The sequence below is a fragment of the Vulpes vulpes genome, chromosome 15 (genome assembly GCF_048418805.1).
Source record: "Vulpes vulpes isolate BD-2025 chromosome 15, VulVul3, whole genome shotgun sequence".
Taxonomy (NCBI): domain Eukaryota; kingdom Metazoa; phylum Chordata; class Mammalia; order Carnivora; family Canidae; genus Vulpes; species Vulpes vulpes.
Window position 1 is genome coordinate 21,234,210 of NC_132794.1, and position 15,183 is coordinate 21,249,392.

The following is a 15,183-nucleotide window of genomic DNA, read 5'->3' on the forward strand; positions in this document are numbered from 1 at the left end:
AAAAAGAAAAAAAGAAAAAAGAGAAAGAGAAAAAAAGAAAAAAGAGAAGAAAAGAAAAAAGAATGAAAAAGGGGGGGAAGCAAACAGAAATCAAAAAACAAAAAATCAGGGGGAGTAACCTCTGATTCTGTGTACTGTAAGTTCCTCGACTTCCCCTGGAACTTTCCAGTGCTGCTTGGTCAATAATTTGTTTTTCCCCTGTCCCTCTAGCTGATCTTTTGGGGGAGGGGCCTGCTGTGCTGATTTTCAGGTGTTCGCACTTGGGGAAGCTGCTCAGCCCCCTGCCTGGTGCAGGGCTCAGTGAGTGATGTTTATCCTGTTTATCCGGTGAGGCCACTGTGAGGCTCAGTGGGGGCTGTTCACCCCTTGAGGCCCCAGGAGGAACAACCGCAGTGGCGGGGCCAGCTCTGCAGCCCTGGAGTCAGCTCCCGCAGTAGCTCCGGGGCAATCCGTCTGCAGGGCCTGGAGGCTCCGGGGCGGGGCCGCTGATCTGCTCAGTTCCAGGCAGGAGCGTCCTCGCTGTCCTGGGCCCTCCCGGCCTCTGCCTGTCCCGGGGGAGGCCGGATCCTGGGCTGTGTCCCGGCGCCCTGTGCTCCGGGGCCTGCGCTGTTGGATTCGCGCTCCCGCCCCGCAGCCCCCTCCGCGGAGCCGCCGCCCGAGCCCCTCCGAGCTGCTCCGGTCCCGCCGTGTGTGCTGCAGCCCTTAGGGAGCTCAGCGCACTCTCCCGGGCGCAGGTGCCTGTTAGTGTCCCCGGGAGCCCGAGGGCATCCCCGCCTTTCTGGGGATCCTGCTCCAATTCCCCGGGAGGCCTTTCCGTGGGAAGGTTGGTGCAGCTCCTGCTCCTCCGGGACGGGGCTCTCCTGTCCTGGGGACACTCGCCCCGGCCTCAGCCCAGCTCCTTGCGGGGCCCCTCCCCCTTGGAGGCCTTTTGTTTCTTTATTTCTTTTTCCCCGTCTTCCTACCTGATAGAAGCACGAACTCTTCTCACTCTAGCATTCCAGCTGCTCTCTCTTTAAATCTCAGGCCGAATTTGTAGGTTTTCAGGATGATTTGAAGGTTATCTAGGTAGTTTGGTGGGGACAGGTGACTTGGGGACCCTACTCTTCAGCCATCTGGTCCCCTATTGGGGATTCTCTTTTAATTCTACTGTACAGGTCTCCTTGAGTAGGTTTAATGTGTAGGTTTTGGAATACTTTTATAGGTTATAATTCTAATTCAGTATTCTGAGGCCTGGCAATGTTATTCTAGTTAGCTTTGCTCGTAGTGCTTCCCAGGAGCACCTACTGGGGTCTATTCTACTTCCAACTATGTTGGTGGGAAGGTGCTTTCCTTGGCCGCCAGGTATTGTTTGGGGGAAGGGGGGAGGATGTGGGTTTTTGGGGAACAGAGAGCAAATTCCCTGGCCTGTTCTCCAGCCACTGGATTCCTGTAACTTCTCGCTAGGTCTGTGTTGGTGCCCTCAGAAGAGAAAAACAACTATTCCAGTTGCCTCCTGACATGAGTGGGAGAGAAGGTATAGAAATACCTGGCTTGGATGATCTTCTGGTGTTGGGTGGGTGGCCATGAGTAGCTAGATGTAGATATTTATGTCATCATGTGGACAGCCATGGGGCACTGAGCCAAGTTTAACTCTTACTACTAGGAGATGCTAGACCTTATTTGCTTCAGTGCCATAGAATGCTGGGGCAGAGAAAATGAGACCTACGATAATTCATATTGAGTTTAAGGTGCTTGTCTATTTCTGTTTACTATAAAATGAGGTATGGTTTAGTGGCTCTCCGGTGGTCAGGGATCAGGCCTACAACATTCACTAAGTATTGGATAGGGAACAGGTTGCTCCTCAGGACACTGACATGGCCATCTTACATACAGCAGAGGATGAATTGGCCTGCTTTGACTACACTGACCTTAAAACTTCAGCTTGATGGAGTCTAGAGCTGCTAGTGAGTGTGGTATAAATAAGGCATTGACCTAACTTGATGCAGCTGATGTTGTATTTGACAGTAGTAGACCTCTGCTGGTGCCTGTGATGCATAGGATAGATCAGCCCAGCCAGGCTCTGCTGGCACCAATCTCTATGGGAGGATCAGGCTCATAGTCATTACTATATATGGTCATAGGATACATTCTTTTTCTAGATCTCCACTGGGCTTTTTTTTTTTTTTTTTAATTCTAGTACTTAAGCCAAAGAGACTTGGTTTTTATTGGTTTTATTATGTTTGTTTTGTTTCTTTTTAAATTTATTTTTATTTCAATATAATTGATACTGCATTGTGTAAGTTTAAAATGTACATTTTTATTGATATGTTTTTTATAAATTGTAATAAGATTATCATCATAGCATTAGCTAACATTTCTATCACATCACTTAATTATTATTTTGTGTGTGTGATGGGAACAAATAAGATCTAGGCTCTTAACAAGTTTGAATTTTATAATACAGTATTATTGACTATAATTACTATGGTATACATTAGATCCCCATGACTCATTTATTTACTCATTTCTGGTTTATACCTTTAAACAAAATATCCCTATTTACCCACCCCCAGCCTCTCGTAACAAGCATTCCACTCTTGTCTTTATGAGTTCAGCTTTTTAGATTCTACATATGTGTAATATCACACAGTATTTGTCTTTCTCTGTCTTACTTAGCTCACTTAGCATAGTGTCTTCAAGGTTCATCCATGTTTTAGAAATGGCAAGATTTCTTTCTTTCTCATAGCTGAATATTATTCCATCATATATAAAGTATGGAACATCTAAAGTATATATATATATATATATATATATATATATATATATATATACACACACACACACACACACACATATATATTATGGAACAATATATATATTTATATATAACATAACTAATAGAATGTAATAATATAGTATATATCTTTATCCATTCATCCCTTGATGGACACTAAAGTTTCCCTATCTTGGCCATTGTTAATGATGTTACAATGAACATAGGAATGCATATATCAATTCAATATTCTGTTTTTATGTTTTAAGGAAATTAAATACTATTTTCCATAGTGGCTGTTCCAATTTACATTTCCACTAACAGTTCACAAGTGTTCCCTTATTTCCATATCCTGAACAATACTTATCTGTTCTTGTTGATGATAACCATCCTAAGGCGTGAGGCAATGCCTCATTATGGTTTGATTGCCATTTCCCTGAGGGTTAGTGATATTGAGCATCCTTCAAGTACTTGTTTGGCATTTGGATGTCTTCTTTGGAAAAAGAAACATCTGTTTAGGTCCTCTGCTCATTTTTTAAATCAGATCGTGTGTGTGTGTTACTGAGTTGTATAAGTTCATTACATACTTTGTATATTAACTCCTTGTTGGATATATGGCTTACAAAAATTGTCTCCCATTCTGCAGGTTATCTTTTCATTTGTTGATTGTTTCTTTTGCTGTGCAGAGCTTTTTAATTTGATGTAGTCTCTACTCATTGATTTTTGGTTTTGTTGTTTCTGTTTTTTTTATGACAAATCCAAAAAAGCATTGCTCAGACCAAGTCACACTTATTTCTCTTAGATGTTTTATGGCACCAGGTTTTATTTTTTTTCTTTTGAATTTTGTTTATTTTTGGTGGTTTCTCTGGATTAAAGTACTCTCTCAGGCTTAATTTTGTGAACATGGAAGATAAAATGGGAGATAAAACAAAACAAACAAAAACAGGAAAACCACCACAGTCTCATGCTTCAAGCCTTGAGTTTGCTAGCCATTTGCCTTTCTCTTTTCACATCTCAGTGACCTTTTATGGTTCCATTGGAATTATTTTCAGGGTATTTAGTTGTACTAATGATTGGATGCAAGAAAACTGAGTATATTCCATCTGGCCTAGGACCATACACCTAAGATAAAACAGTAATCACTCTGAATTCATGTGTAGTTCTTCTACAGGTCTACTTTTTCCTAGTTGATGATTTCCAACGCATATTACTATAAATTAATGTAGATATATTATTAAGAGGATCAAAGCAATAAAATTATATAATTCCATGATTTGTTACAAAACATAACTTGTCCAAAGTCAATGACAAAAGCATCAAGTCTGTAATATCATGTCAGATCTCAAAAGCTCTGGCCAGTATTTATATATTCATACAAATCACATAAAGACTTTTTGTCCCTTCTCTTACTTTAGCCAAGATTTCCCCATTCAGTATCGCTCTGGAGGTTGTGTACTACTTATATCTGGACCTTATTAGCTTGTGTATCCATATCCTTTTATTAATGTATCCCTAAAAAATGGGGAAAGGAAGTAGTTTGGTCTCCTTGATAAATGTCTTTTGCATCTGTTCATTCCTTATATTAGAGGGAACTTTATTTTTTTTTTAAGATTTTATTTATTTTTTAAAAAGCTTTTTATTTATTTATTCATAAAAGACACAGAAAGAGAGGCAGAAACACAGACAGAGGGAGATGCAGGCTCCCTGCGGGATGTGGGACTCAATCCCAGAACCCTGGGATCACGCCCTGAGCTGAAGGCAGATGCTCTACCACTGAGCCACCCAGGTGTCCCTTGATATAAATTTATGGTTTAATTCCATGTTGGCTTTTGTGATAAAAAAACTACACATTCACTTTCTAACATTGCATTAAATCAAATAATCTTTCTTCCCACTCTTTACACATTGTTTGGTGCAAGATTTTTCCTTCAGATTGTGATTTACTTATTTTTAAAAAAGCATTTGTATCTGAACACACACACATATATAATATAGAAATTTAATATAAAAATGAACATGTATATATGTTTTTAAATTTCAACTCTCTTCACTTAAAGGCCTACCATTTTATGATAATGCCCTTTATTTAGTTTTTTTTTTCTTTTCTCTCTGAATATTATAATAGATACTGGATTTCCTAGTTCTCAAATTCTTTCCTTATCTTTCTCTTACTTGGTGTTTTATTTCATATAGAGGGATATCTCTCACTTGATAATCTGAGTCTCTCGGTGATTTATAGCCATTGGCATTTAATTCCTTTTTACTACTAGAATTCTTGTAATATCACTTTGGTAGTACCTTGAGAATTGTTAAAAACATGTAGTTAGTCAATAACTTTATATAACTCAATTCTATTGTGAAGAAATAGAAAACACAATTCTGATGGGCAAAAGGAAGTTGTATAATGAAGTTGTATGATAGAGTGAATAATGGCAACAGGCATTAAAAAATCACAAAATGATAGCCATATACTTTACTGAGTTTGAGTCTTGAATGAGTCATCAGAGAGACACAAGATGCAATATCTAATGAAGTAATTTTTCAAAAAATGTTTAGTTTTGTATCCAATAAAACTGGTTAGCAAATACAGAATATTTCAAATACTTCATATTTTTTGAAATAATTAATGAAGTTTTCTCATTATGTTGATCGTTTAATTATTCAGTTCTGTGTTATGAAACTTTCCCCAAATCCTTAAGTTTGAACACTTATTTTTAATAACAGTATGCAATTTGGTCATATAGATCAAACTTATTACCTCTTTGCCAATACTATTTTTATGTTTTTAAATTATTTTTGTCTTCTTTAAATTGTCCTATTAAAATAAAAATTAGAATTGCACAAATTATAATAAAACCTACTGTATTTTATTCACAAATATTGAGTAAAGCTTGTTTTTTTCAAGGCACCTGAGTAGCTCAGTCATTTAAGTGTCAACTCTTGATTTCAGCTAAGGTCGTGAACTTGGAGTCATGGGATCAAGCCCTGCATTGGACTCTGCTCTCAGAATGGAGTCTGCTTGAGATCCTCCCTACCTCTGCTTGAGCTCTCTCTCTCTGAAAATAAATAAGTAAATAAATCTAAAAAAAACCCGAACTTGTTTTTTTTTTCTAATGTGTTTTAGTATATCTGCTAGTTCTGCTAGTTCTTAGAGAACAAAGGAAATAAGTTATCTTGTTTAGAATGACTTCATTTATACTCCAAGGACCAGGTTATGCATGCTTCCATGATACTAGCATTAGAATTAAAAATAACTACATGTAAATTATTGTATTAGGAAAAGCATACTCATTTTGACTCACTTCATCCCTCTTTTATATGTATATAGATGTAAACTATATTTTAATGAAAACAGCTGTTTTATAATCTTAATTGTCACTTATTAATTATCAAAAATAATTTCAGGGAAATAAATATACAAAACTTCCAACTTAAATATTCAAACAGAATTTCATTAATTTCCTTACCGGAGTACTGAGTAATCATGCATTTACTTAGGATTAGTGTAAAGCTTGTCATGATATGCTTCTGTATACAAGGCTTTTTTGAATACCTGGGCATGAGGTAGTTTCCTTTCTTTATAGCATTAGTATGAGACATACAAATTTTAATAGTTAAAATAGAATTCTACCCAACAGATAAGGGAAAAGCTCAGGGCTCTCACATCCCTTACCATTCTGATTCCCATTATCCAGAGGCAAAGGCTTGATAGTCTCTAGTTACTCTTTGTGAATTTGTCTCCATTTCTCAGAAATAATATGTTTACATGTTTTGGTTTACCTCTTTTGAAATATTTTTGCTAAGGGTAACTAGGGATTCCTACTGAGAAAAAATACAGGTAACTCCCTTGTATCTGACCTCACATGTACACTCTTCTCAATATATTTTATATTATAATCATATTATAATTTCATGCTACTTCAGTATTACATGTTAACATTATAAAGATCTGGTAAGTAATTACTACTTATAGATGCAAATCTACTATGTTATGATTTTATTCCCTTACATGTATAACTTGTGTTTTCCCTAGAATAATTAGACTTATTTTGTTTGCCTAATTCTTCATGCATCTGAAATAAAAAAATACCTAAATTTTTCACAAGATGTATAACTCTGCTCTCAGTACTTTCAGCTAGTTTAGCAAGTTTGTTTATTACTTGGAGAAAGTCTTATGCAAGTCTTTCTTACTGTCCCTTTGTAGAGTTTACTACTGTTTTTTTTTTTTTCTTTAATTTTTTTTTAATTTTTATTTATTTATGATAGTCACAGAGAGAGAGAGAGAGAGAGAGAGAGAGAGAGAGAGAGGCAGAGACACAGGCAGAGGAAGAAGCAGGCTCCATGCACCGGGAGCCTGATGTGGGATTCGATCCCGGGTCTCCAGGATCGCACCCTGGGCCAAAGGCAGGCGCCAAACCGCTGGGCCACCCAGGGATCCCTTTAAATTTTTTTTAATTTATTATTTATGATAGTCACAGAGAGAGAGAGAGAGAGAGGCAGAGACATAGGCAGAGGGAGAAGCAGGCTCCATGCACCGGGAGCCCGACGTGGGATTTGATCCTGGGTCTCCAGGATCGCGCCCCGGGCCAAAGGCAGGCATTAAACCGCTGCGCCACCCAGGGATCCCGAGTTTACTACTGTTTTGCAGAGATTATCTAATAAATATTCTCTTCTTCAGGATATTAATATTATTTAATTACCAATTCTTTTGCTTTTTTCTGTTCCTTGAATTCCTTTTATGGGTCCACTTGTTTTGTTATCTGTGCTTTATGTTAGGGGTTTCTTCCTGTTTTTATTTTTTTAAGATCTTATTTATTTATTCATGAGAGACAGAGAGAGTCAAAGATATAGGCAGAGGGAGAAGCAGGCTCCATGTGGGGAGCCTGATGTGGGACTCAATCCCAGAACCCCGGGATCATGACCTGTACTGAAGGCAGATGCTCAACCACTAAGTCACCCGGGCATCCTATATTAGAGGTTTCTTGCAAAAATGTTGGATAAGTCTTGGATCTCTCCCCTCATATGTAAGAGTAAGACTATGTGTATAAGCTCATTGGAAGTTCTGTGTAGGTTTTTGGGATTTGCTGATTTTTGTTTTGTTTGGTTTGGTTTTGGTCTTGTGGAGTCATCTTTCTAGTCCATTACAGAAAGAATTTTTAAAAAATAAAGTGGTGGGGCACCTGAGTGGATCAGTCTTTTAAGTGGCAGACTCTTGATTTCTGCTCAGGTCATGTTTTCAGGGTCCTGGAATCAAGCCCCAAGGCCACAGGCTAAGTGCTCAGTGAGGCTGCTTGAGATTTTCTCTCTCTCTCTCCCTCTGCCCCTCTTAAAATTCGTGTGCTTTCTCCCCCTCAAATAAATACATAAATCTAGAAAGAAGGAAAGAAAGGAAAAAGAAAGAAAGAAGGAAAGAAAGAAAGAAAGAAAGAAAGAAAGAAAGAAAGAAAGAAAGAAAGAAAAGAAAGAAAAAGAAAGAGGGCAGACTGGGTGGCTCAGTGGTTTAGCGCTGCTTTCAGCCCAGGGCGTGATCCTGAAGACTCGTAATCCAGTCCCACATGAGGCTCCCTGCTTGGAGCCTGCTTCTCCCTCTGCCTGTGTCTCTGCCTCTCCCTCTCTCTCTGTGTGTGTCTCTCATGAATAAATAAATAAAATCTTAAAAAAAAAAACAAAACAACAAATGTTATCTATTTCTGAAAGAAAGAAAGAAAAAGATAAAGGGAGTGTCTTTTCAGTTTTGTTTTGTTTTTTTTGTTTTTTCTTCTGAGGCTGTTAAGTGTTCTTGAGAGGGAATCTTTAGACTCTTGTGTGAGATTTTTAAGCCTGACTACCATGTTCTTATAGGTTCTTATATCTGGGGGCAGGTAATGTCTTCGGAGGAGTTCTTACTTTTATTTTGAAGATAGACATTATAATTATTACCATGTTTAAAGTATAGTAGCTTTAATCTTAGTTTAATCTCAGCTTTAATCTCAGCCCTTTTAGGAGTCTGTCAGGTTCAGTTCATTTCTCCACAGAGAAAATTCACAGTCTACTGTCAAAGGGAGAGGGGGCAATTTACCTGTGTGAAGGCATAATGAAAACTTTCATGGATCTACTTTCTGTTGTTACAGATATATAATTTCTTCTATTGTTAAATTCCTGGGCACCCCACAATTTCAGAGGGAATTGGCTCATCTAATTCATGAGACATTCGGAGAATCAGCCCCATAATGTCAATTTAGTTATTTATTTTCTTTCTTTCATCCCTTTGCTTTCTTATTTTCAAAGCTTGGTGTTTGTTTTTGTTTTCATTTCTCACTATTTTGGTCTTTTGAGTTTATTTATTATTTAAACCCACTATTTTAATGTAAGCTCATTTCAAAAAGCATCTGTAACCTGGTTTGTTCATTCCAGAATGTTTCATGCCCTTACACAGAGTATTAAATGTGTTACTGATTTTTAAAACTAATAAACTACCTTATTCTGAGATAATACCAGCACATAACAAATGGAGATTTTTGTAAGATAAAAGATACTTCTAACCATAAATATTATTTATTCATTGGGAGAATTAATTTCAGTTGCATTTTCATGTCTCCCAAAAGTCAAGTGAATTCTAAGGCAAGATGTATTAATTCATCATTTGAATCTCCTGGGCAGCATGCTCTAGAGCAGTGCTGGAACCACACTTTGTGTACAAGGCATATCACCTCTTCCTTTGTAGAGATTACACTGCAATGTGCTAGATAGTCAAATAAATTATGAACTGTGTTACAAGTTTTAGAACATGTAAAATACAGCATGCTGTGAGTCCATATACTCTGGCCACTTAGTTGGTTTTAGAGATCAATAAATGCTTAATTATAAAGTAACATTTAAGCAGATACTTAAATGTCAAATCAGAGTTAGTCAATATAAAATGCAGAAACATTATTTAGAATAGTAAGTAAAGCAATCCTTGAGTCCAGAAAGAACATACCATATTTATTTTCCCCTCAAAGAATGCTTGTGAGACTAGATCATGAATACAGATGTATGACAAGGGTGAAAAGATACTGGGAAGGTTTCCAGTGAAAATTATGGTATGGAATCATAGCCATAAAATACATTGATTATTATATTAATAATAGATATGACAATATAAAGGTTTTTTTCCAAAATATGAAGCTCTTTCACTATAATAAGCCCAGGAATGATAAAAAATATTACTCCATAAACATTGACAGTAAAAAAAAACAAAAAACAAAAAACCCAACGAACAACATTGACAGTGTGTGGCTATGAAAAGTGTGAATTCATGGGGGAAGTCAATAAAAAGCAGCAATTACGTTGGTCAGAAAACAAATTTTGGTAATTTGGGCCAAAATAGTGAAACAAAGAATCAGTGAAACTCTTGATTATGAGGAAATAGAATCCACAGGATCTGTCTTTATTGCAAGTTGGGGATGACATTAAGATTGGTTCAGTTTCTAGTCGAGCAGGGATGAAGGCAAAGAAAGTAGGAAGAAGGAGCAGCCAAAGAGGCGGGTAAGAAGTGTGCTCCAAAGTGAAATTAGGAAAGACCTGGAAAATATCCATCTGATTATGTAAGAGCTAGTGTCCCCGATTCTGCTCAGTGACCAACTGTGGATTCAGTATTTGCTTCCTAGGTTTTCTTTTCACATTGTATTGATATTAATAACTGAAAGCACAACATGTAATTAGGAAAATTTAGTACTGTAGAAACAAGAAATCAATGTTGGAATATTATTTTCTCCATGCATATTAGGCACATGAGGAAACATTAATATTATTTTGGCTTATTTGTGCATTAATGAAAGGCCTAGCTATGGGTCTCTATAACCCACTTCTGTTAACTGATCAGCTGTGATAATAGAAAAAAACTGTGATTATAGTTTGAATGCTAATATTCTTCTTAGACATTTGAAATCCCATTTAAATGATCCTATCTTTTTGTTTAGTATTATGACAAATAATCAGCTCATTCCTGAGCACCAGGCAACATTCATAGCTCCTCTATTTTTCAAAGTTAAAAAAAATTTAAAAAAAAATCCTGAGATATCACTTTAAAATATAAAAAAACTAGAAATGAGATTTTGTCATTGTCTCTAACAAGGTGGACAGAAATCCTTAGTCATATCAGTAATGGATGCAGATGAAGACAGACATCAAATTCTCCAAACTGGATTCTGCTCTTAACCAGCCACCCCTCTCCTCAGAATCTAAGTGTGACATTTATGAACAGATGATGAAGCATGACAGGATGGTACTTTAATTCTGTCACAATATTTCACTCCTACATTCAGTATAGTGTATGACTGGGCTGTGATGGTGTGTGGGGTAGCTTCGTGTTCTGCAGGCAGCATTAACCTCAGTAGGCAGCTTTGCCTTCAAACTCTGACATGGAGTGTCAGAAATCATACACTTTTGGATACATTTCCTTTTCAGAATCATTCGTTTCTTTTTGCTTCAGAATCAATTTTGCTTTTGCCTCCTTCTCTCTGCAACCCTGGAAAAGCCTGAGAGATGAAAAATAGAGGAAAGTTATGAACAAATTAATCCTAAAGCCTATTTTAGAGAAGACAAGCAGCTCTTTTAAAAGTTACATAGTGTAGGTCAGGTACAAGTAGAGCCAAAGGAGGCCTTTACTAAGGTAATTTCTTGTCCCCACAGAGAAACAAGTCTTAGAAAATGTTACTCCTTTCCTTGCAGTGGGAGAGACACACTACAGTTCTTCAGTTCTTCAGTCTGTCTGAAAATTCTGCATCAGTAATAAATCTACTCCTTTATTTCTCAAGTTGTGCTACTCCAAACTGTCTCTCATTGTGTCTGAGGCTTTTAAAGTGCCAGAGAGTAAAAGGAACAAGATCTTTCTCTTCTCTAAAGAGTTACTTTAATTACTCTCATTTTTTTTCGCCTCCCTTTCTCTTCTCAAACCACTACTTTGAGTTTCATCTTCCCTTTGTCACCAAGATTATTATTTTTTGATCACCAGTAGCTTCCATGTTGACAAATCCCAGTGGGCTTCTTTCTGATACAATATTAGTCACCCTCCCACCATTATTGATGTGGAAAATAGTTAATCTGTTCTTGAAATATTTTATCTCCTTCCGAGATACCAAAAATGTACCTTCTCTTGCTAGCCTTCTCAATGTTTATTTCTTTTAAGAAAATTTGAAATATATACATGTATATATACTTATATATACAAACACATGCACACACAAATACCTACAGACACATTAATAGTACTTTGCTATGACAATTGAGCATACTTTACAGCCCTTAACATAATTCTGTATAGAATACAAATTACCCTTATCTGAATTAACATGCATTAAAAAACAAATTTAATATATTGGAGAACAGAGGAATTGTAAATCAGCGAGAAAGAAGCTAATGTAGAAATAACAACAGTCAACTCAGCAGATATTGTCTACATTTGTTTTCTACCTTTATAAAACTAGAGCCCGCTAATAACCTTAAATCATTAAAGTAATGTAGTTTTGCCGGATGCCATTGGTCACAATACCAGGAGATAATTGCTACTAAGTTAGCCTTAATTTCACATTTGCAATTAACATTTGATGTTAATTGAGTTATATTCTCAGTTTTTAATTAGGTTGTAGAAATCTAAAAAAAAAATTTATTCAATTTATTTGAGGTGCTTTAAGAAAAGTTTTGAGTTATCTTTATATCTGAATATCTAATCTGAAGATAATAAAACAGAAACACGTTGATTTAAAACCTTAATTCGAGCAGCCCAGGTGGCTCAGTGGTTTAGCGCCTCCTTCAGCCCAGGGCGTGATCCTGGAGATGGGGATGGAGTCCCACGTTGGGCTCCCTGCATGGAGCCTGCTTCTCCCTCTGCCTGTGTCTCTGCCTCTCTCTCTCTCTCCTCTATATATTCTCATGAATAAATAAATAAAATCTTTAAAATAAATAAATAAACCTTAATCCTACTGCTTAGTACATGCAATAAAAGTTAATGTAAGAAGCTAATGTTATCAATAACATTTGAATATTTAAAAATTATATTTCTTTTAACTTTCAAAACGAACTTTAAAGCCAATGGTATAAAAATCTTGAATTTCCTTACTAGAAAGCCTTTTCCCTCCAATATACCTTTTAGTCTTTCTTTGGTGTCCAGGATCTCTGATTTTATATTTTATTTGCTTATTTATTTTGGAAAGAGAGAGAGTGTATGGGGTGAAGCAGAGGGAGTGAGAATCCATAGGATGCCTCACTCTGGGTGTGGAGCCCCATTTGGGGCTCATCTTACCACTTCAAGATCATGGGACCTGAGCCAAAACCAAGAGTCGGATGCTTAACCAGTTGAGACCCTCAGGTGCCCCAGGATTTCCAATTTTTTAAAAAAGATTTTATGTATCCATGAGAGACAAAGAGGCAGAGACCCAGGTAGAAGGAGAAGCAGGTTCCAGGCAGGGAGCCTGACGTGGGACTTGATCCCAGGACTCCAGGATCATGCCCTGAGCCAAAGGCAGACACTTAATCACGGAGCCACCCAGGTGTCCCAGGATCTCCAATTTTAAACTTAGTCATTCATTTCCACATACTGTCCAGATGATTTTTCCAGTAATGATCTTTGACCAAGTTGGTTTGCAGTCTTTAGATGCAGTGTACAGTTAGGAAGCTCCTCATGAGCAGTCTCCTTACCAAGTACTTTATTCATTGGTGGGCATATATTAAATACAGCAGTTGTCTCACATGTCTACAGTTTTATAGAAAATAACTCACTCTGTGAAGATTTGAGTAGCAGGGTCACAGAATGCAGAGAATGAGGTCTGATAGGATTTGTAGCCTCCAAACTAAATTGATCTGTATCCAGAAAGAGCATGTGTCCTCACATGCACATGTCATGCTTTAAGCATTTGCATTGTGATACCTCAGGAAGCTATAGAGGATAAGAGGGGAGGTGGAGGCCCTGGCTAAGAACTATAATTAGCAACTAAACTCTTCTTGTATGTCAAAGAAATTAGCAATGTAAAGGTATTGATTCCTTTCATCAACACAACAGACCTAAGTCTTAGATCCATTTGCACTTCATATTTCTCTTTATACAACTTGGTAGAGAGTTTATCTGTGTTTTATTTTCTCTTGCATATTTATCTCTTCTAGTCAGGAGAAACTTTCTTCATCCTGATCACTGATTGCTTGCTCCTCCCTATCCCAAACTTGTTCTGGATACTGTATTCTTCTTGTGCCCATTTTCTTTTATTAAAAACAGAAAATTCAGTATTTCCATTTATTTATAGCTTCTCTTGCCCTTCTAGTTTCAGGGGACATGGGAGCCATGATTACATCATTTCCAGCTATTCTTGCTGCCCAGAGAAGCATAGTAAACTGATAGACACAAAAATAGAAATAGGGACAAAGTTTTGTTTTCAGTGGATGATATAGGGAAGCAGAAAGATTCACAGACTAGCCACTCATTAAAATGTGAAAGCAAGTTTTCATCATTTGTTAAGGGGTGTTCTTTTCAGCCATTTCTTGTTTTCTCCAACATAAAAGCAATGGTGATAGCCAAGGCAAGGCAGGTTAGAGTAATAGATGAGGATCTGCTGGAAGAGAACAAGAATTCCTACAGAGAATAGTAGTGGGGAGCCTAAAGGTGAAACAAAATATTCAGCATCCATGAGTTACTTGTAAGACAAGACAGAGCACATGAAGCCATAGGAAACCTGAGAAATATCTTGACATTCAATAGAGACCATCTTGTATGGACTGTCTCTTAGCTGTAAGGGGAAACAGGACATACAAGTCTGAACAATGCTTAAAATGTACTCTGGAGTTCAGTATCTATTGTCTGTGGGGGGAAAATAGTCTCAATGAAGATTTTTTGAAAATCAGATATTTGAGAAACAGATTCTAAAATGTAAAGGATAATCTTAAATATTGAATAAATTTGCAGAATTTACAGGACCAAGATTGCTGGCATATACTGAAGCTATAATAACTAAAATTGTGTAGCTAGGGATGCAAGGATAGACAAACCAATGGAACAGAATAGAGAATCCAGAAACAGAAGCCTGAAAATATGGTCAACTAATTAACAACAGTTACCATTTCATTTCAGTTGGGAAAATATGATGTTTTCAATAGTTTGCACTGGATATATTGGCTATCCTTGATTGAAAGCTATGAACCTTTTATTTTTGACTCATTCTCAATGCAAAAATTAATTTCAGATGTTTGATAAACTTAAAACTTAAATGTAAGACAATAAAACTTACAGAAATAAAGAGTATCTTTATAAACTTGTGGTAACTTTGGATAAAGTTTTCTTAAGTAGAATGTCAAAGGCATTATCTGTGAAAGATAAAATTAACCAGATGGGTTACAGTCAAGAAAATACCCAAGTAAGAGAACGAAAGCAAGTCATGAATATTATTACCCCTTTTTGAAAACTACATGTATTTTTCTAATACATG

At 36.9% G+C, this 15,183-nt stretch overlaps 1 pseudogene; it reads right to left on the bottom strand.

Annotated features, from left to right (window-relative positions):
- Nucleotides 1-13,244: 13,244 nt before the first annotated feature.
- Nucleotides 13,245-14,209, bottom strand: LOC112917725 (protein downstream neighbor of Son pseudogene; annotated as a pseudogene).
- Between the last annotated feature and the right edge of the window lie 974 nt (nt 14,210-15,183).